General features: G+C 40.6%; 1 protein-coding gene across 1 annotated transcript in view; it reads left to right on the plus strand.

The window, feature by feature from the left end:
• Positions 1-19216, plus strand: part of clmpa (CXADR like membrane protein a) — a 97117-nt gene that overhangs the window by 320 nt on the left and 77581 nt on the right. The window lies entirely within an intron of this gene.

A 19216-nucleotide genomic window follows, 5' to 3' on the forward strand; every position in this document is an offset into this window, starting at 1 on the left:
TTTGTGTCCTGCCCATTGGGCTCAGGTCAGTTTGCTGAAATGAAGCGCAGTGTCAGTTCAGGCATGGCACTGAAGTCAACTTGTTGACATAAATTGTTTTAATCATGCTTCACAAATAACTGGCTCATTCGCAGCTGTGTGGCTGTAAGATGATTGGTAATGCCTGATGATATTTGTGCAGGTGTGGTGCAAACATTATAATGTGACCCTTTTCACTATTACTCTGCTGATCCATACTGCTGCTGTTCACGTTCATATATGTATTCATTGAGTATCTTTACAGGCATAAAATAGTGCAGTTTTGCCCTTATTCTGAAAAAGACAATATTCCTACTAAGCTGATAGCTAATGAAAATAATTATTTCACTAACACTAACTGTTTACATGCAGCTGTGCATACTCTGATTAATATGTCATTTAGCAAGTCAAAATATGGAAAAATAGAACAGCTGGAGCTGCTTGTCATTTTGCTATTTTGCATTGATATGTAATATGGGTCCAACAAACCCTGACCTTATATGCGGCCGTCCGGTGTTCACTTCCGGTCTGAATGTGCTGGGTGTTTTTCTACACCTTACCATGTGCCTTCCCCTAAACCTAACCATCTATGACTTTGTTGCCTAACTCTAACCATCCGTGCCAGCATGTGCATTTATTGACGTACCCGCATTGCATGCCATTTGCTTTTGTTGCCTAAACACAACCAGGTGCAGCACAATCCCACCATGAAGTTGTGTTGACATCACAGTAGCATGCATCCTGGAATGTAAAGAAGGATACTTAGAGCGTAACATGTACATGCAGAAGTCCACTGCAGAGCAGCAATATGCGACAACTTGGGATGAGAGCATGTTGTGTGGTCATACGCTTTGCATACGCTCCTGCATCTCCTACACAGTCGTATGGAAAAAATGTTCAATTGGTGACATTTATAGAAAAAGATGACTGTTCAACATGGAAAATAAACATCTTCAGCATCAACCATAGTACAGTGGTCCAGTGTTTTCTCACTGCTCACACTGCTTGTGGGCCTGGAAACATTAGAAACCCTTTCGACGAGGCCTCAATCTGTGCGTCTTTGTCTAAACCTGAAAGCCATTGCTGCGTTCTCATTTGCTCAATGCACTGCATTCACAGAGAAATAGCTCCAGGATTTGAAATAACAAGCTGCTGCATGTGTGAAATCTCCCTAATGCCCTTATAATACACAATACCCCTTCATTCACAGCCATGATTTTTGAATGAGTTGGCTCGAAATCCATGTGGGGAGCATACTGTGTGTGTGTGTGTGTGTGTGTGTGTGTGTGTGTGTGTGTGTGTGTGTGTGTGTGTGTGTGTGTGTGTGTGTGTGTGTGTGTGTGTGTGTGTTTGAATGCCTGTCCAGTGCAGTCATCCAGGATTGCAGCTGAATGTGGCAGCCTTCCTCTGTTGTGATCCTTCAGGGCTCTGGTGTCTCTGCTACCGCTGTGCCCTGGGCTCTCCCAAGGTGACCCCCTTTTATCATCTTGCTATTGGATCCTAGAAGGCTCTCTGGCTGTCATACTGCACTTCCACACATGCATGCGCACACACAATGAATGATGCAGCGATCCATGCAATCCAATGGCTGTTTGGCTGCAATGTGCATGATAGTAACGTTAATGACACTTTGTAATATGGTTTTGAGGTTGTCTATGAAATCCATTAAGGATTAGGCCAAAGTTCAACTGCATCTCTGCTGCTATGATGGAGGAACAGGAACTTTGGCATTGAATACTACTACTGTGTACTCTGTCTTGGGATATAGCAGCCCATTCTCATACTGAAATCAACAAATACTGCGACTTTTTCAGTGATTTTGACAGGAGATCCCAACTCCAAAAGCCTAACACAAACAAACCCTGGACTTTCATGCAGGAGTTAAGTGTTTGCTTCCTGTCTGAATGTGATGTTTTCTTTTCCACACCTTACCATGTGCCTCTTTTACCAAAACCTAACCATTGATGCTCATGTTGCCTAATCCTAAACATCCATGCCAGCCTGTGTTTTTATTGACTTCTCGGCGTTCGTTGCCATGTGCGGAACCATGTGCAGTATAATCCCACAATGAAGTTGTGTTGACATCACTGTAGTGGCATCACAGAATGTCAGTAGCAGATGCAGAAGGATACACTGTAATATGTTGATGTGGAAGTTCACTGCAAGGTGGCAATATGTGATGACTTGGGATCAGAGTGTGTTGGATGTATTTACTTGTCAAGAATTAAGCCACGGTTAAGGCAGATAACAAGAGACTCCTTTTTTGCATAAGGTGTCTATTTCTGACACCTCAGTATGAACCCATTTTTTTCTAATGGATGCACATATCTGGCTCCGCAAACCTTTTGAGACAAGATTTGTGCATAGATTTCGAATGTCATGACAGCTGCAGCGACAGAGGCCATCTTTAGTGGCAAATTCCAAGAGCTGTAGATCTTTGCTGCAGGCAAAGGAGGGACTCACTGATGCCACTGGAGCGGAAATGAAATGCTGGATTCTGGGAGACAAGTTCAGATGTAGGAATATGTTTTTTCTGCTGCCAGTAGTAGGTGAAACCTTCGGAGCCAATCTTTCTCGACATTCTTCAGCTCTCCTCACTGATCAAACAGCTCCAGGATACAAAGGAGTACTTTATATTTCAGATCATGAATCTGTCTCATTTATGAGACCCTGCCTTGATGTCGTTTAGGATATAGATTTTTCTTTTTTTGCAAGTTAAGTATATCTTTGCTTTGTGACATTCACATCCTTCTTAAATTATTCTTGTCATCGACCAGGTGGAAGACATCGTTACTCATGAATTGCAGTCTGTTTAGTTTTGTAAATATAGTGTATTCCAAATGTAAGGTCAGATATTCAGAATACATAAAGTCGTGCACTGAGATACATAAAGCCAACAACATTTGCAAGTCTAATGGTTGGCAGTCCTGCAGAAGCCCGTGCCTCAGTCTTTAATGAATTTAAATGACCCACTTAAAATGATGACACCTGTGCGGACAATGATTGATGCACACACATCACCTGCTTTACCACTCTGGAAGACTTTAAGGCCTCTAAATATTCAGCACAGGTACCAAAAGAAAATGTTGGTATTGTATGTTTCAGTAAACCACAGATATGTTTGGATGTTTGTATCATATCAATGTTAATAAAGTGACAGAGTTATGATTGCATGTACATGAGTTGACTTTATAATTGGGAGGTGTACACCGAAGCAAGTCTGTTGCCAGGTTGCAGAGCAAGTGTTCAGGTGCATTTCCAACAGCAATTGTGGTACCGTTGCTTTGTTTCTGGCGGTGATTGTGCCACCAAAGTTAATGTTGTTTAAGGGCTCCCTCGCTGCGTTTAGAGTGACAATTGTGACACTGAAGTGGGTGTTTTTCAGTAAGATGTTGCTCTTTTCAACAGTGATTGTGACATTGAACGTGGGTGTTTTCAGTGAGTCGTCACTGTGTTTTCAGTGCCAACTGTTCCATCGAAGGAGGGTGTTATGTAGCGAGCCATAGTTGTATTTCCAGCAGCAACTGTTTCACAGAACAAAGGTGTTTTTTAGCAAGTCATTGCTGTGTTTCCAACAGCAATTGTGACATTGAATGTAGGTATTTTTCAGTGAGATGTGTGTGTTTAAAATGCCAATTGTTCTGCCGAATGAGGGTGTTTTTTAATTTCTGGGGCAATTGTTTCACTAAACAAAAGTGTGTGTTGTAAGTGTTTTTTAGCACTTATCACTGTATTTCCAGTGGCGATAGTTCCACCAAACAAAACAAAAACATTTTCTCTGGGTGCCCTTTAGCAAGTTGTTGCTGTGTTTCCAGCAGCTATTAAGACAAAACATGATCCATGTCTATGGTGTTGTTGAAACGTAAAGACATTTTGGATTTTCCAGTTAAGGGCCACCACAAGCCCAGGGGTTTTTATACACACAGAGACACATATAAATATATTTATATATAAATATACAAACCTGGTTTTATCTTTCAAGGTGAATTTGCTGGTTTTGAGCACATAGATGCTTTGTTGGAGTTGACTTGATTGTGTGCATACTCACCTCATTGATTGCACCTGTGACAATTATCCAGTCCTCCTCTGATTGCCTGGCAGCTGACACCTGCCTCTGTATATCTGTGAGCTGCCACTTTTTTTCAGATGTAGACAGTGAGATGAAGTGCATAGATGCTAAGCCCATTTATTAAAGGCTTTTTTAATTTTTGCAAATCAGTGTGGCTTAGTAGTCTAAGTTATGACTTCATGATTACAAAGCAAAGTACAAGTCTAGCCTCTCCTCTTTTGGTCTCATATGTTCCTTGGATTGAGGGAGCACCTATTTTTTATACCTGCATGTGTAAAGAAGCACCCCTCAGGCAATCGGCTAAGAAGTGTTACATGTATAAAGATTTTTTTTTTTTTTTTTTTTAAGTTTGCCAGCAAATGTTGTCAGTCACTTACTGAAACTATCCCAGGGTTATTGAGTGCAAATTGCATCCCGACACAAGAAATTAATTCTTGATAGTTTTCTGTGGAAAAACTCATGTTTGTTCTCCCTCATCCATCTGTAGGCTGAACGGAGACCTTAAAATAGATCTGCAGTCACCCTTTCCCTTGATAATGATGTGGGCTTGTAGCACCTGAGTTGCTTACTCTACAAATACCACACTGCAGCAGGCTGGAGAGGGGAGGTAGAGCTTTAGGTATCTATAATTTAGCCAACTGAATTTGGTCTATTTTTAGCCCAGTGCCACTTGTGTAGGTATGTGAGGAGAGTTAATTAAGTGGCTGGCCTTTTCCCTTCGATGCTTTAAATGAACATGACTGCTGCATGTGGGGCTGCGGTGAAAGATAACTGCACTATTATCTGCACTGTCCCTTTTTTCTTTGTCTTTCACCTCCTCATAGTCTGTGTCTGTGTCTTTATTTCTGCAGTTTTACCCTGTAATGCAGTGATACTCAACCAATGGCCCATGGACCAAATGTGGCCCCTGATAGGGTGCTTGGTGGCTCCCCAACCATTTTCTCATCACGATAAAAGTAAATGGATTCACACTGGATATTGTTTTTGCACTTTTAGTATACATAGGGTACCAGAGTGTGTAAAACAGCATTGAAATGGAGCTTGTTTATTTAAAAAAAAAAAAAGTGCTAGTGGAGGATGTCACTCAAACCCTGAAGGAGGTTCTAGCTAAGCCCCTAATGTCCTAAAAACCCAGAAACCTCGTAAAATCCTAAAATGTTGTAAAATCCTAAAAATGTCCCTAAAATCCTAGAACTGTCTTAAAATCCCAGAAACTTCCTAATATCTAGGAAATGTCCTAAAATCGTAGAACTGTCTTAAAATCCCAGAAACTTCTTAATATCTGATAAATGAACTAAAATCACAGACATGTCCTGAAATCCTAGCAAAGTCGTAAAATCACTGAAATGTCTTGAAATCGTAGAAATGTCCCTTAACTCCTAGAGACATCCTACAATTCTAGATCTCCTAAGAATATATAGGGCTGCTGCGACTGGCCCCTGGCCTTCTTTCATTTTACAAAAGTGGCCACAAAGCAAAGTAGTCTGAGTTTCCCTGCTGTAATGTGTACATTAGCTGCTCTGCTGCTGTACTCTGGTCATCTGATAAAACTGGAAATCTCTCACCATTTCTTTTCAGCCTAAAGTTAGACATATTTTTGAAATGGAAAGTATCCTCCTATACGCACACATTTGGGAAAAACACCCTGCTTGGCTTTTCATGTGTTGTTTCTTTACACTTCTCTCAAGAAATTGTGCATCAGGTTGTTCATTAGGCAAATGCACTTGGCTGTAGGTGTGTGTGAGTGAAGCATGTTTGTTTGTGTGCTGCTGTGTTTTGTAAAGGCAGTCTTTCCATGACTCTCTCAGGAGCACTGCTCTTCAAAAGGGAACTATCCACCACATGGCAGAAGAGTGTGAGACCTTCTTTTTTCCTTTTCAACAAATCGGAAATTGCGGATGTAGTTAGTTCAGTCAGAGCATTGAAATCACACTTGCATCAGATGTTTTATGAATGCTGCACAATGTGAGGCCCATTCACTGCTGTGTGGCTGAGAAACTGACTATTTACATTCAGTCGTATTCATGCAGGTGTGATGTGGCCATTTAAACACTTATCCCATCAAAATCAGTTATCCTTCAGAGAGGTTTAGGATGGGAATACAAATGGTTTGGATTGATTGATCATGGTTAGGAAAGGATCATGTTTTGCCATAAAATGCATAGTTTGAGGGGCGCTTCTACCAGCAGGAAAAGCAGTGATAACAGATATCGTGCCAAAAAAAACCCACTGAAAACACAGAAATGACTTACTAAATCGGGTTTTGTTGCCATCATACGCCAACATACCCTCCACAGGAAAAAGTCAGCTCATGTACCATGTCACTTTAGAAATGTTGACATGATGTGTATAAAAAGTGTGACTGTAACGTATTGGTTTGCAAAAATGAATACTGCCAGTATTTTGCCCCTGTGACTGGGCTGTAATTTCCCCTTCTGCTCACCCTTTTTGGGGGGTTTTGTAGCACAGAATTGTGGTGTGACTGCCTGCTCTGGTGGTAGACGTTAAAAATTCCTTGAAACTTAGGCTGGAAAATGCAATAATCCCTGTTATTTCCAACACAAAGACTCTCTGAACCCACCATCTGTTCTCTTTCCTTCAATTGGTTTATCAACTCTGTTGTGGGTAATGAATATGAATAAGGAATTTACATGCAAGCAGGAAAGATTGTGCTTAGGTGAGGTCACCTTTCAGGGTCATCACGTGCAGTTTTTGACAATTCACCACTCACCTTTTCTCTTGAAAACATTAGTTTTTACATTAAAAGTGACGGGCGGACTCCTTCTAGCATATGGTGTTGATTTTCTAACACTTTCAAAGATGCTCAGACACCTGGCATGTCTATTTTTCTTAGGCTCTAATTTTGGATTTTCTCATCCTGAACACCATATGTTCGGAATACACATATCTGCTTCTCACTGGACCAAAACCAAAGAAAGAGTTAATTACTTTTTGTTGAAAATGAAGTACTGGCTGATACTAAGTCGGGATGTGTTTGAGTGTGTGTGTGTGTGTGTGTGTGTGTGTGTGTGTGTGTGCGCACGCAGCTTTGTCCCCTATAGAAATCCTTCACATCCAGAAGGGCTGTTGGGCTTTATTTGTAGGAGGCTGCTGGCTCCCGGCCACCAATACTGTACCACTGCAGGAAAGTTAACAATGCAACAAAAAAATGTATGAACGAATCTCTCTCTCTGTCTCTCTGTCTCAAACACACACTCACACACACATACGCACACAGGAATAACATCACGCACAATGAATATCTATCAAGCTGACCTTTGGCTGTTATCCCAGACAGAAAGTGAGTACAGTACATGACCTGAATTATGATCATATAAGCAGACAGCACCTCAATGAATATGATTCATGTAGCAAACATTTTTTTCCTCATTAATTCCAAAATTGCCGGACATTAATAATTCAAACACGATGTGCCTTTGGTCATTAGGCCAGTAATCCTTACCAGCTTATTTCACTATATTTATCCCTTAAAGGCTCCGTTGAAGCAATCTCAGAAGCGAAAGCGAGGCGTTGCAGAAGTGCTGGTCATTAGCAGCTGAAATAAATTGGTGCTTTTTCTTTGCTTTAATCTTGTTTTGGGGTTAGAAGTGGCAAAATAGCTTTGAGTATCACATGGTGGATAAATGCCAATTATTTTTGCACTTTAACATTCAAATTGCACTTTGAAAGTGTCCCTTTGGAGAGGAGTTTTATGCTGCCACAGTCTAATGCAGATTTGAAAGCTGTTATATGAGATGGTTTGTCTAATGAAGAGGCACCTCAGAGTTTCAGTTCCCCAACAGTAAAGCCACTGATGGGTCATTTTATCTTGGTGATGATGAGGAAGGTGGAGGGTACAAAAGTTTTAAATGTCAGAGTAATGATATTTGGTGTGCTGTATGAGCAGTCGTTGAAGGAACAGAATACTTGGTTATATGTGGTGATGTATGAAATCTGTGAAAAGGAGGAATTTTCACAGAATGGGAAAGCAGAAACGATGGAAAACAGCATTCATCAAAGCATAGGGAGCGAGTAGAAATTCATGGTAAAAAAAAAAAACCTAAACTACAGAGCAATATTTTCCAAACTAAATTTTAAAAACCTCCATAAAAGTAAAAAAAAAAAAATAACAAAGTAAGAAATAAGTCATGCATAACCAACACATTCTCATCCCAAACTGTCAAAGAACCAGATTGAATTTTTGTAGTAGCTGCTGATTTTAATCAACTCATCCTTCGACTCCAAAGATTTAGCAAGATCAGGTACAAATGAAATTTCATTTTTTCACTTTGTTTAAAAATGACTTATAAATCTACCATCTACCTTATTCTACCTTCTACAGATAGCTGCTTTGTAAGTGGACTTTCACGTCTACATATTTGTAGATTTCCTCCTGAGTCTGCTGTTGACGCTCTGGAAGTCCACAAACGCCAGGATCAGATAACAAAAGCGTGTGGTTAGGTTTAAGAAAAAACATGCTTTGACTCTATATACATACAGGAAGTAAATACCAAGCTCCCAGGTGAAAGTGCAGAGTTTGTTGGATCTGCCGGCCCTGTAGGGACCGTTCAGCTCTGTATATTACATCATTACTAGCAGCATGTTAGGTGCCATCAGCCCAACTGGCAGTGTATCATAACTCCAAAATCACTGAAAATGCAGCAGTATTTGACAACTTTAGAATAAGAACAGGCTGCACCACAAGTCCCTGTACCAGCATGCCAGTACATCCCTTTGGAGTATTGCAACATAGTGCTATTGTGGGTCTGAACACAGCCTAACTCCCACCTGGAGATGCACAGTACAGACTTAATTATAGTTTAACACCTCCATTGGAGCTTTCCTCACTAAATACCCAGGAACTGCTGCTTTGTTGTCGTGATATTGCACATACATGTACGGAGCATAAGTAGCAGCAGACTGAATATGAGTGAATTCAGGCTGATTTATGAGAATGCCTTCAGAAATGGCATTTGTGGATTTTGTACAAAGATGAAATGGCGAAATGTCCTTTTGACTCAGGTCTCCAGATGCACACGTGATGTGATGGTTTGGTTCATTCTAATTTCAACCTGGTCAAATACTGTCACTTTGTCAGTGATTTTGTTGTAAGATGCCAAAAGCTGCACAGCATCAGTTTGTAACCCGGCTGAAAAGAACCTACCACGGCGTTATATGCCACCAGTCAGCGGGATAGCACCAGGTGCTGCAGTATGATATATGGACAGGCGGCGTCAGTTGATAACAGGGCCGTATGATACACCTCTGGAACCTGTCAGGTTGAAACACTGCCAGGAATTATGTAATATACGAAGGTGGAAGTTCCCTACGAGACAGGCAGAAAGGATGGTGGATTTGTCCAACAATCCCCGGACTTCTACGTGGGAGCCCAGTGTTTGCTTCGTGTATGAATGCTGAGCCAAACCATGATGTTTTTTTCTTAACCTAACCACCAATATATTTGTAGTTTGATACCAATCACATGCTTTTGTTAACGTCCCAGCATTGGTTGCAGCATCCCAAAACATAAAGAGCAGACACAGGAGGATACCTAGGGTGTAACATGTAGACGTGAAAGCCCACTAACTAAGCAGGGATACATGACGTGCGTGGTACTAGTACGCTGTATAGGTACGATTTTTTGTCAGACAATTTTGTGTCATTTGAGTTCTCTGCATCATAACCCCGATATACCAACACAGCACTGAAATGAATAGGAAATGTTTTGATGCAGTGTTTTCTGAATGCAGTCTAACCAGGCTGAAGCACATGGGAATAAATCCACACCTGACATCAGTGTGCAAGCCTGGAAAACACACATCTCTTTCACACGCAGTCAAGACTAAAGACCCATGTATCATTTAAAACTGACAGCTGGTGGCTCATGTTTCTCAGATCTGCACAATTCTGGGTTTTGCTTTTATTTTTGGCTGCTTGTTTGCATCTATTTTTAAAAGTGAGTCATTATTCAATTCCTGAGTGTTTTTTCATTGAAAACAGGTCATGAATACATGAATATACTTCAGACATGAACCTTATCTTCATGCCTACCAGGCAACACGAATAATAACTGAAGCTGGAGGGTGAGCCCAGAGCCAGCGGTCAAGATTCGGAGTTGATTTGGGTTTATTTGAGGCAGTGAGTGACCATGGCCCATATCATGGAAGAGTTCTGCTACTTCCCCTCTGTTACCCAGAAAAAAACTAAGTGAAACTGTCCAAATGAAACCCAAAGACCTAAAAATCTTAACCTGTGCTTTCAGATGGAGGTCTTCCATATATCCATTATGAATATGGTTCAAAACAGAAGACAAAATGCATTTCTGTTTTGTTACTAGTTAGATTAAATGTGTGTTTATGATTTAAGATTTCTTGCCCTGGGAAGGCTCAAGAGTGTGCTTTTGTTTAGGACTTTGCTCTAGTTTCAGTGGGGACAATAAGAGTGAAGAAGGACTCTCTCTGTGACTTTTTGGTTACTTTGTTTGGTTGTTCGGTGATGTTTTATTCATTCCTTTATTTAATGAGTCACTACATTTCTTTCACAGAGAGAACCACACGTGCCCCAAACAATGAGCACACCAGTTGATATAAAACATTTAACAAACCCCTGAATGGTTGAGGTGGTTCGACAAAGGATAATAAATTACAAGCATAAATAAAAACTCCAGGGAAAACTGTGGTTGCACAGAGGACTTGCATAAGGCATTAGTCACAGAAAAAGAATTGTTTCTTGTCATTCTCAAACAATAAGTTAAAAACTTTTCACCAGGAGTGGATTTGAAAATTATTTATGCCAGACCTTCGGGAAAGAATTTAGGCTAAGTTGTTCCTCAGCTGTTTGTGGGCGGGGGGGTATTGTTGTTGTTTTGTTTATTTTTTGTTTGTTTGTTTCATTTGACCCAGTAATTTTGTCTCTTTAGTTTAGCTTTTAACCTTATTTAAAAAAACATAAATCAATTGAATTAGCCAACGCGACGTTATCCATTGGTTTGTGGACTGCTGTTTTAAAGCCTTGAATTCAGCATGTCAGATTTTTGAAGCCAAAAGTGATAATTTTAGTAATTTGTGAACGTATTCGGATGAGATGGTGGAGATGTGGATGAGCAAGTGATGGATCTGTCTCATAGATTGTGGTGTCACCTCAAAGACAGCCTGTGACTCTAGGCAGCCATGCCCTTAATTATGCATCACTTGAGCATAAATAAAGTGATGAGTTGTAAAGCTGTAAAGGTGGGCATTTCAACATGGGGGTCTATTGAGTGTTGCAGAGATGACGTTTTTTTTTTTTTTCAGGCAAGCCCAGAAGTTAACATCATCCTGGTTATCTCAACAAAAGTGAATTTTCCATCTGATTTTGGAACACGTTAGAAAATAAGCTCGGTGGCAAACAAAAGTTCATAATACATTTTGTTTAGCAAGTGTGTTCTCTTCACAAATGAACACCTCTTTTGTGATTTTCTTTTTAAATGTAAATGCAGCTGTCAGAAGTACAAATCTTAGGTCAGGCTGTTAAGAAACTACACCGTGGTCTCATGACATCAACAATGCCTCCACAATGAGGCCGTAAAGGCATGTTTAGCATGATGATGTTCTGCATTTCGTTTATCCACGTGCCAGAAACCATCGTTTTTCAAAATTCACAAGTGGGGTATTTATAACGTATTTATGTCATATAACAAAATGTGAAAGTCTCTCAGGTTTGTGTAAACCACAGACCTTATTTTAGGAATCTAACCAAAAACTTGTTCAAAAAACCCATTGACTTTGAGACGAGGGAACCAGAGGTGCTGAAATGCTGACTCATATCTGGGTTTTAGGACTCATTCCTGCAGCGCTCTATTTAGATTTCCTTTTTTTTTTCTTGAAAACTGAGAAACTGCAATTTTTGAAACTTCTATGAAAGTTTCATTTTTCTGCTGCAGAGAAACCAGCCCATTCTCATTCCACAGTTGTCGACTACTGCTGTTTTTTTGTTTGTTTTTTTTTTAAGATTGTTTTTTGGCATTTTAGCCTTTATTAGATAGAACAGATCAACAGTGTGAAAGGGGGAAAGAGAGTGGGGAGGACATGAAGCAAAGGGCCTCGAGCAGGAGTCGAACCCAAGGCCGCTGCAGCAAGGACACTGCTTTTATTCATGGGATGCCTGCTTTATCCACTCAGCCACTGACGCCCCTGACTACTGCTGCTTTTGAAGTACTTTCCGCATGAGAACCCAATGCCAAAAGCCACCTTTTGCATCCACGTGATAAGCCCCTTGATGGCGTCAGCTGAGAATGATTTTGATGATTTTTTTTCTATACCTTACTATGTGCCTCCTTCCCCAAATCATAACCATCAATGCCCTTGTTTTGTGATCCAAACCATCTGTGCTAGCATGTGTGTTTGTTGACGTGCCAGCATTCACTGCCATGTGCTTTTGTTGCCTAAACATAACCGCGTGCAGGATAACCCCACCATGTGCTTGTGTTGCGGAACATCAGCAGCAGACTGGAAGGATAGCTAGTGTAATGTGTAGACGTGTATGTCCACTGCGAATCGGCAATATTTGATGACTTGGTATGAGATCGTGTTGGTAGCCTGGATGGACAGGGGAGGGTGCTCAGCTGTAAACAGCATCCCTCCTTATCTCTGCTTCTCTCATTTGTATCTTGTCTCAGTCCAGTCAGAAAAGAAAGGTCAATTAAAACAACCTCAATGAAGCCTATTCTGGCTATTGGCATCATATATCAGCCGACATTGTTTACCTATGCACTGCAATTTGTAAACTTTGATCGTTAGCTTTGACTTTGTGTTCTTTGGCCACATTTCTTGACCTTTATCTTTCTTGTTCATTAAGGCTGTCAACTTTGACAATGGACTGGCAGCACAGCACTGTTGCCACTCTCCACTTAGCTTTAATCAGGTCATGATAATAAGTTGCAAACTCCCTCTGTGCATTCCTCTTTTTCACAAGAAGACCTTCATGAATAATTGTTTGGGGGAGGTGGGTTGGGGCCGCGGGGTTGGGGTGGGGGCAGGGCGGGGGAGGGCAGGCCAAAGCAGCAAGGCTTTTGAAGTTGTCCATTTCATAGCACAGAGAAAATAATCTAAGCTGAGGAGGAAAGAAAGTCCCTGGGCGAGCTGAACGAATATGGCTGTCTTCAGTAATAAAACATTGGATGTCTGAAGACGGGATTTCTTCTGAAGACAAACTCGCTGACTGTAACAAATGTGTTTGTTTCTGTGGCTGTCGTTCCAAACTGGAGAAGAGATGACTGAAGAATAACAACCTGTGTCAGTCAGCTGTGAGAAAAACAACCTATAATGATTTGTGTCATAGTTGCGTGCTTTAATGATGCCCTGTGTATGGACATTTGCAAGTCATATAGAGTCATTGAGGGACATATAGAGAATCCATGTTTTTTTGGCTCTAATGAAGAAGCTGTTTTTCATTTTCCTTCCACTTGTTGTGTTTCTCTTTCCACAAGGACCTCAACCTGCCTAATTAATAGAAATTCAATTTCATTTTTTGTTGTTCCTACCAGGTATTATAATGTAGTTTGACTCTGTTCGACACACCTTTACATGGGGTGTAAATGGGAAATGTAAGAGGTTAGACACATTTTAAACAAGTCATATATTAACAAATTACCAAAATGCTAGGTTAATGACACCTTCATTCAAACTACTTAACACCTTGTCACTGGTAGTATTAAGTTTAATTCAATAGTGATTTTTTTTGTCATTGCCTTTTTCGATTTCTTTCCATTTGAATTTTTTTTTAGAGGTTTAAGGATCTATAACGATCCAGTTTTTCACACAAAAAAAGCTTTTGCCAGATTTGAAAATGAAAGCAAAGACAAACTTTCTATTGATACATTTTGGCCTCTCTTGTTTAACCATCAGTACTTATGAAGTTGTAAATTGTATGAAGTTTTGCACGCAAGCACGCAAAGATGCAGATAAAGAGCAAGATTGCGTGCATGCATGAATGCGTGCGTGCGTACATGTTGTATGTGCACTGCTGTCCCCTACAGGACTGCAATGTAAATAATTCTCTAACCGGTATGAATGATGGCTACAACTAAAAAACAAACTATAATTCTACTTCAAGTTGCCATGCACTGTTTTCAGTAAAATATTAATATCTGCCTCAAAAAAATCCAGACTTTCCCCGAGGACTTTCTTCCAGAGACACGTGTTCAGTACTGTGTGAACTTTGAATAAACTTTGAGTCATTTTTTAGGTACTTTCTCACTATGTTTCTTTTCCCAAACCTAACCATAGTACCTTTTATAGTCTAAACCTTGCCTCTGTGACTGTACGTCGCTTGACTTTACGTTAAGCATGTAACGTCATTTGTGGGGCACTAATTTGGAAATCACATGAACTGTTGTTTTTGCATTTTTGTCGAATATTATATGATTTGTTCTATGAAAATATGTTGACAGAACCGCTAAAAGTAATGCATACTTTAGCATCTGTCTGCTATGGCTTAAAAACAGCTTAAATCATATAACATATGTTTTAATCAACATAAGTTAAAGTCATGACAATGCAAAACTAATTTCCTCTATTCTATAACCTCTGACAACACATATCTCTTGTTGATGATGTTGCCACAGATCTATAGCATCCAACCTCAAAGGGAGAGTGAGCCCTGGTGGTCTAAGAGTGTGTGTGGTCACAGCATTGGCCATTACATCACAGTGCCTCATCTATCGCATCACCTGCACTAAAGTGATGATCACACTTTGGTCTCTCGCTCTCATAACCTACACCCAATTCCCAACCTAATCATAAATCTCATAGGCTAATGGGCTGACCTGTGTGTGGTTTGAAACTGCACAGTCAGCAGTTCAGTGTATTGTACCAACATGCATATGCTAAAAGAGTACTGCAGTGTACTGGCAAACAATGGGCTTAAGCAAAAAGAATTACCCTGAGAGTTGCTTAGTGTAACTAACCATGGTTATAATACAGCATGAATTCCACCATGTGATTAATTAAGTCTGTTTCTGGAGTCTTTTAAATTCAGCCAACGTCACAGGCTTCTCTTAAGGGTCTCTGACAGCACATCGCACTGCATCCTGAATGGCTGAATGATGTGACTACAGATCTGCAGCATCTACCTTCACAGGCTATACCCTGGTGCTTCAGCAACTGTGCATTTACGTCTTAGTTTGTCTTCAAATATTTTCATCTTTCAGTCACACAGTAGACTCCTATTAACATTCTACTGACCTGCATTAAGGCCACACTGCTGATGATTAATTTAACAGTCAGTTATTTGTGAACAGCTGTCCCAAAATACAGCAGAGTTGCCAGTCAGGTCATAGCCTGGTATAACTTTGACACATTCCCATCCCAAGTCATCACACATTGCTGCTTTATCAGTGAACTTCCGCATCTACATATTACGCTCTACATAACCCCCTGCATTGTTGACTTTTAGGGATGCTGCCAGGACATCAGAAAGGGCACATGGGTAGGATTAGGCAACAAAAGCACATGGCGGCCAATGCTGGGACGTCAATAAAAGTACATGGTTAGGATTTGACAATAAAGCCACAGGCTGTTAGGTTTCGGTTCAAATCTCTTGGTTTGGCTCTACATTCAGACGTGAGGCGAACACCGAACTCCTGTGTGAAAGTTCGAGGTTCGTCAGAACCATCCACTGTCCCTCTCGCCTACCCTGTAGGCATCCTTGCGTTCCTTATATCATGCCGTTTTTGGCTGCATTTCAACCTGATGCCGTCCAGCGGCATATCATGCAGATGCAACACTAACGCTGCCTGTCTGCATATCATTCTGCCACAGCAGTTGCCATCCAGCAGCTTGGCAGCACATCATAACAACACGAACGGCTCCGTCCAGCCGAATTCTCGGCCGACGCTGTCCAGTGCCGTATTATGTGGACGCAAAAGGTGGCTTTTGGCATCAGTATATTAAGCTGAAATTACTGCAAACGTGATGGTATTTGATGACTTCAGGATGAGAACGGGCTGGTCCTACAGTACAGCACAGTAGCCAGTCAGGTTATTAGCTGATGTACAGTAGTTTGTAATTTTGCTCTTTATCTGCTTACAGCTTCTTTCCCTAATTTGCTTTTTGTGCTTATTTTGAGTTCTCTGCCAGTTCTGTTTTTTGTGCAGTGCATTTGGTTTTTTTCCCCTGAAAACATTTACTGTGTTTGCTTAATTTGTGGTGTTATAGCAAATGTAGAAGGAGATGTAATTATGCTGCACACCCAGAGAACAGTGAGATGAGAGGCAAAAACCTACACTAGTCTCAGTCAAAAGTATGTCTGCATTTAAAGTACCAACCTAATAACCAACTGAACTGTGGGGGCATAATAGGCGAGAGCTCCTCACCAGATAAGTTATCTTATGGTTCAGTGGCGAGCTGTGGTTATCCCACGAGTCACTTCCATGTAATGAGCAGCTTGCAGCTTGGGGGAGGGGGAAGTTTGGAGTGCTTTGTGTGGTTAGTATACATGAAAGCAACATAGTGTTATGCACAGCAAAATGCTCCAAATTAATTAAACTCAGAAGGTGTAAAAATAACATTCCAGCAGTTCTCACACCCATCACACCAAATGTAACACTTGCAGTTCTGAACAGATGCCCCTGAGCGGTATTAGCACTCAGAGTGTACAAACAACTCACCGATCAACACTTGTCATCATCGCATAATCATTTCGGAGAAATCAATCACAAGTTTGAGGTGTAGGTTCCGATTATAAATAATATACAAGCATCAGGGAAAAACATCAAAAACATTTTTTTTTCAGTCCAGGCCTGTAGCTTAATTGGGAACCATCTTACCCAGAAGGTCCAGCACATTCTCATCCCAACTGATCAAATATTGCCAGTTGGTCAGTACTGTTTAAATCTACACATTACGCCCCAGGCATTCTGCGTTTGTTGTCGACGTTCTGGGATGTCATGTCAATTTATACCACTTTAAATGCAGTGTGTCTTCTCAAAATACACTCCAGTTTTCACAGGAAATATGCAGTTTCTGTTTGTTTGATTAATACAGTCTTTTTCAATCAGTAAAACACCTTATATTCATGTTTATTTCTCTGTGTGACACAAGCATATGGTTAGGTTTAGAAAAAAAACAACATGGTTTCATATGGAAAGCAAACAGCAGGCTCTGTTGTTTGTTTGACCTTCCAGCCCGCCCTATAGGGACTATCTAAATCCTTATATTATGTCGTTACCAGCAGGATTTCACATTGACGCCATCCAGTGGTGTATTGTACTGCCGGGACAAGCTCCATCTGCCGACATTATAGCGGCATATCATACTACTGCAAAGGGTGGCTTCTGGCATTGGTATCTGACACCAAATCACAGACCAAGCGGCAGTATTTGATGAGTTTGGAATGAAAATGGGCTGAAAAGTCAGTCTGATTTTGTTCTACAAACCTGTGAGGAGAAATAAAACAAGTTTTTTGTACTGAATATTTTATATAGATTCAATGTATAGTGATCAAAGAAAGAAGTCTTCCTGATGAATTACTCATAGTAGAGTAGGATAAACATCTGTCAAAGCAATTTTCTTTCAACCTTGCAACTTAAAAAACCTTATTAACAGCCAGTACACTCTTATTTTGAACTCCTCTAATACTGTGGCTTTGTCAGTAATTTTGGTGTCAGACACTGACATCAAAAGCCATAATATGCTGCCAGCTTATGTCAGTTGATAATGCGGCTGGATGGAGCCTTTCACTGTGTTATAATACGTGACAATATGGCGTCAGATTAAACTGCTGCCGGTAATTACATGATGAAAGATGGTCAAAGGTCCCTGTAGGGTGGTTGGGTTCGTTGCTGGGTCCAACACCATGTGCTTTTGTTGACGTGCAGCGTCGGTTGCAGTATCTTAGAACGTCAACAGTAGACGCAGGAAGATACCTAGCACATAATATGTAGACATGGAAGTCCACTGACAAAGCAACAAAATGTGATGACTTGGGATGAGAACGTGTTGTATTAGCTCATTACAAACATCCAATCACTAGAAGAAAATTTTGGCAATGTACATTTCTGCCATGAATAGGTTACATTTGCATGTTTTATTCATATCATATCAGGCTGCTGTGATGCAATGCCTATCATGCACCAAAATTTAAACATAATCACGAGCCAGTTATTCTTGTATAACCCACGAATCTGGGAAGACTGCGATTATGTGACCAAATGTGCTAATGGAAGTAAAGAAGGAAGTGGTAGTTTGGTTAAGGTGGTGGATGGGTCATAAAACACAAGATTTTTCCCAGGGGACTGGTGTCCAGAACTATGTGAACTCTGAGTGAACTTAGAGTCAATTTGAGGTACATTGTTGTCACCATGTTTCTAAACCTCGATGTCACGGTCTGCTGTGTCCTGTTGCCTTCAGAGTTTTTGGGAAAGCTGGGCTGAGTGTCTGTAAAAGACTTAAGTTGCCTATTGTAGTTAGTCTGTCTTTGGTTTCACTTAGTCAGTTTATTATCAAGATGATTGTGTTTTATGGGTTTTGGGGGTTTCTGTTTACTGGGTTTCATCCCTCCTGTGTTTGTCTGAGGCCTTTTCTCCATTTGCCGTCTATACACCTGCCCTGCATCGGCCTCGTTAGTCCTTTCCTGGTTAGGACTGGTCCCTAGTTAAGTAATTTAAGTTATCAGTTCAGCCTTGGTTTGATACTTGAGTTTGTCTTGTGATCTCCAGTGTACTCCCTGCAGTCTCCTGTGATTGGGGTCCACCTGCTCCACACCACATAACACCACAGTAACTTTACTTGCCTAAATCTATCCTCAGTTACTTTACATTAAATACATAGCATAATTCATGGGGTCCTAATTTGTTCAAAACCACTGATTTCATCTCTAAACATAACATTTATACACACACTTGGAAAGTTCTAAATCTACTTATTTCTTGCAGTTTGTGGAACAGGACTTGCCAAGTTGCTAATTGCCTTTTTTCCATTTTTTCCAAAGAAACCAATTTGCTCAGATTTTGAAGGTTTAATACATGTGAAAGAATCTGAATGCAGCACATGAAAAGTGATGTCGATCCAGGTTTTTAGATGCGGGTTAAAGCTTTGAGAACTGCATTTCAACTGTTGCCATCCTAATTGGGTTTTTTTTGGAGCCATATTT

Source organism: Plectropomus leopardus, chromosome 15 (genome assembly GCF_026936395.1).
Source record: "Plectropomus leopardus strain MGB_pleo_1.0 chromosome 15, ASM2693639v1, whole genome shotgun sequence".
NCBI lineage: Eukaryota > Metazoa > Chordata > Actinopteri > Perciformes > Serranidae > Plectropomus > Plectropomus leopardus.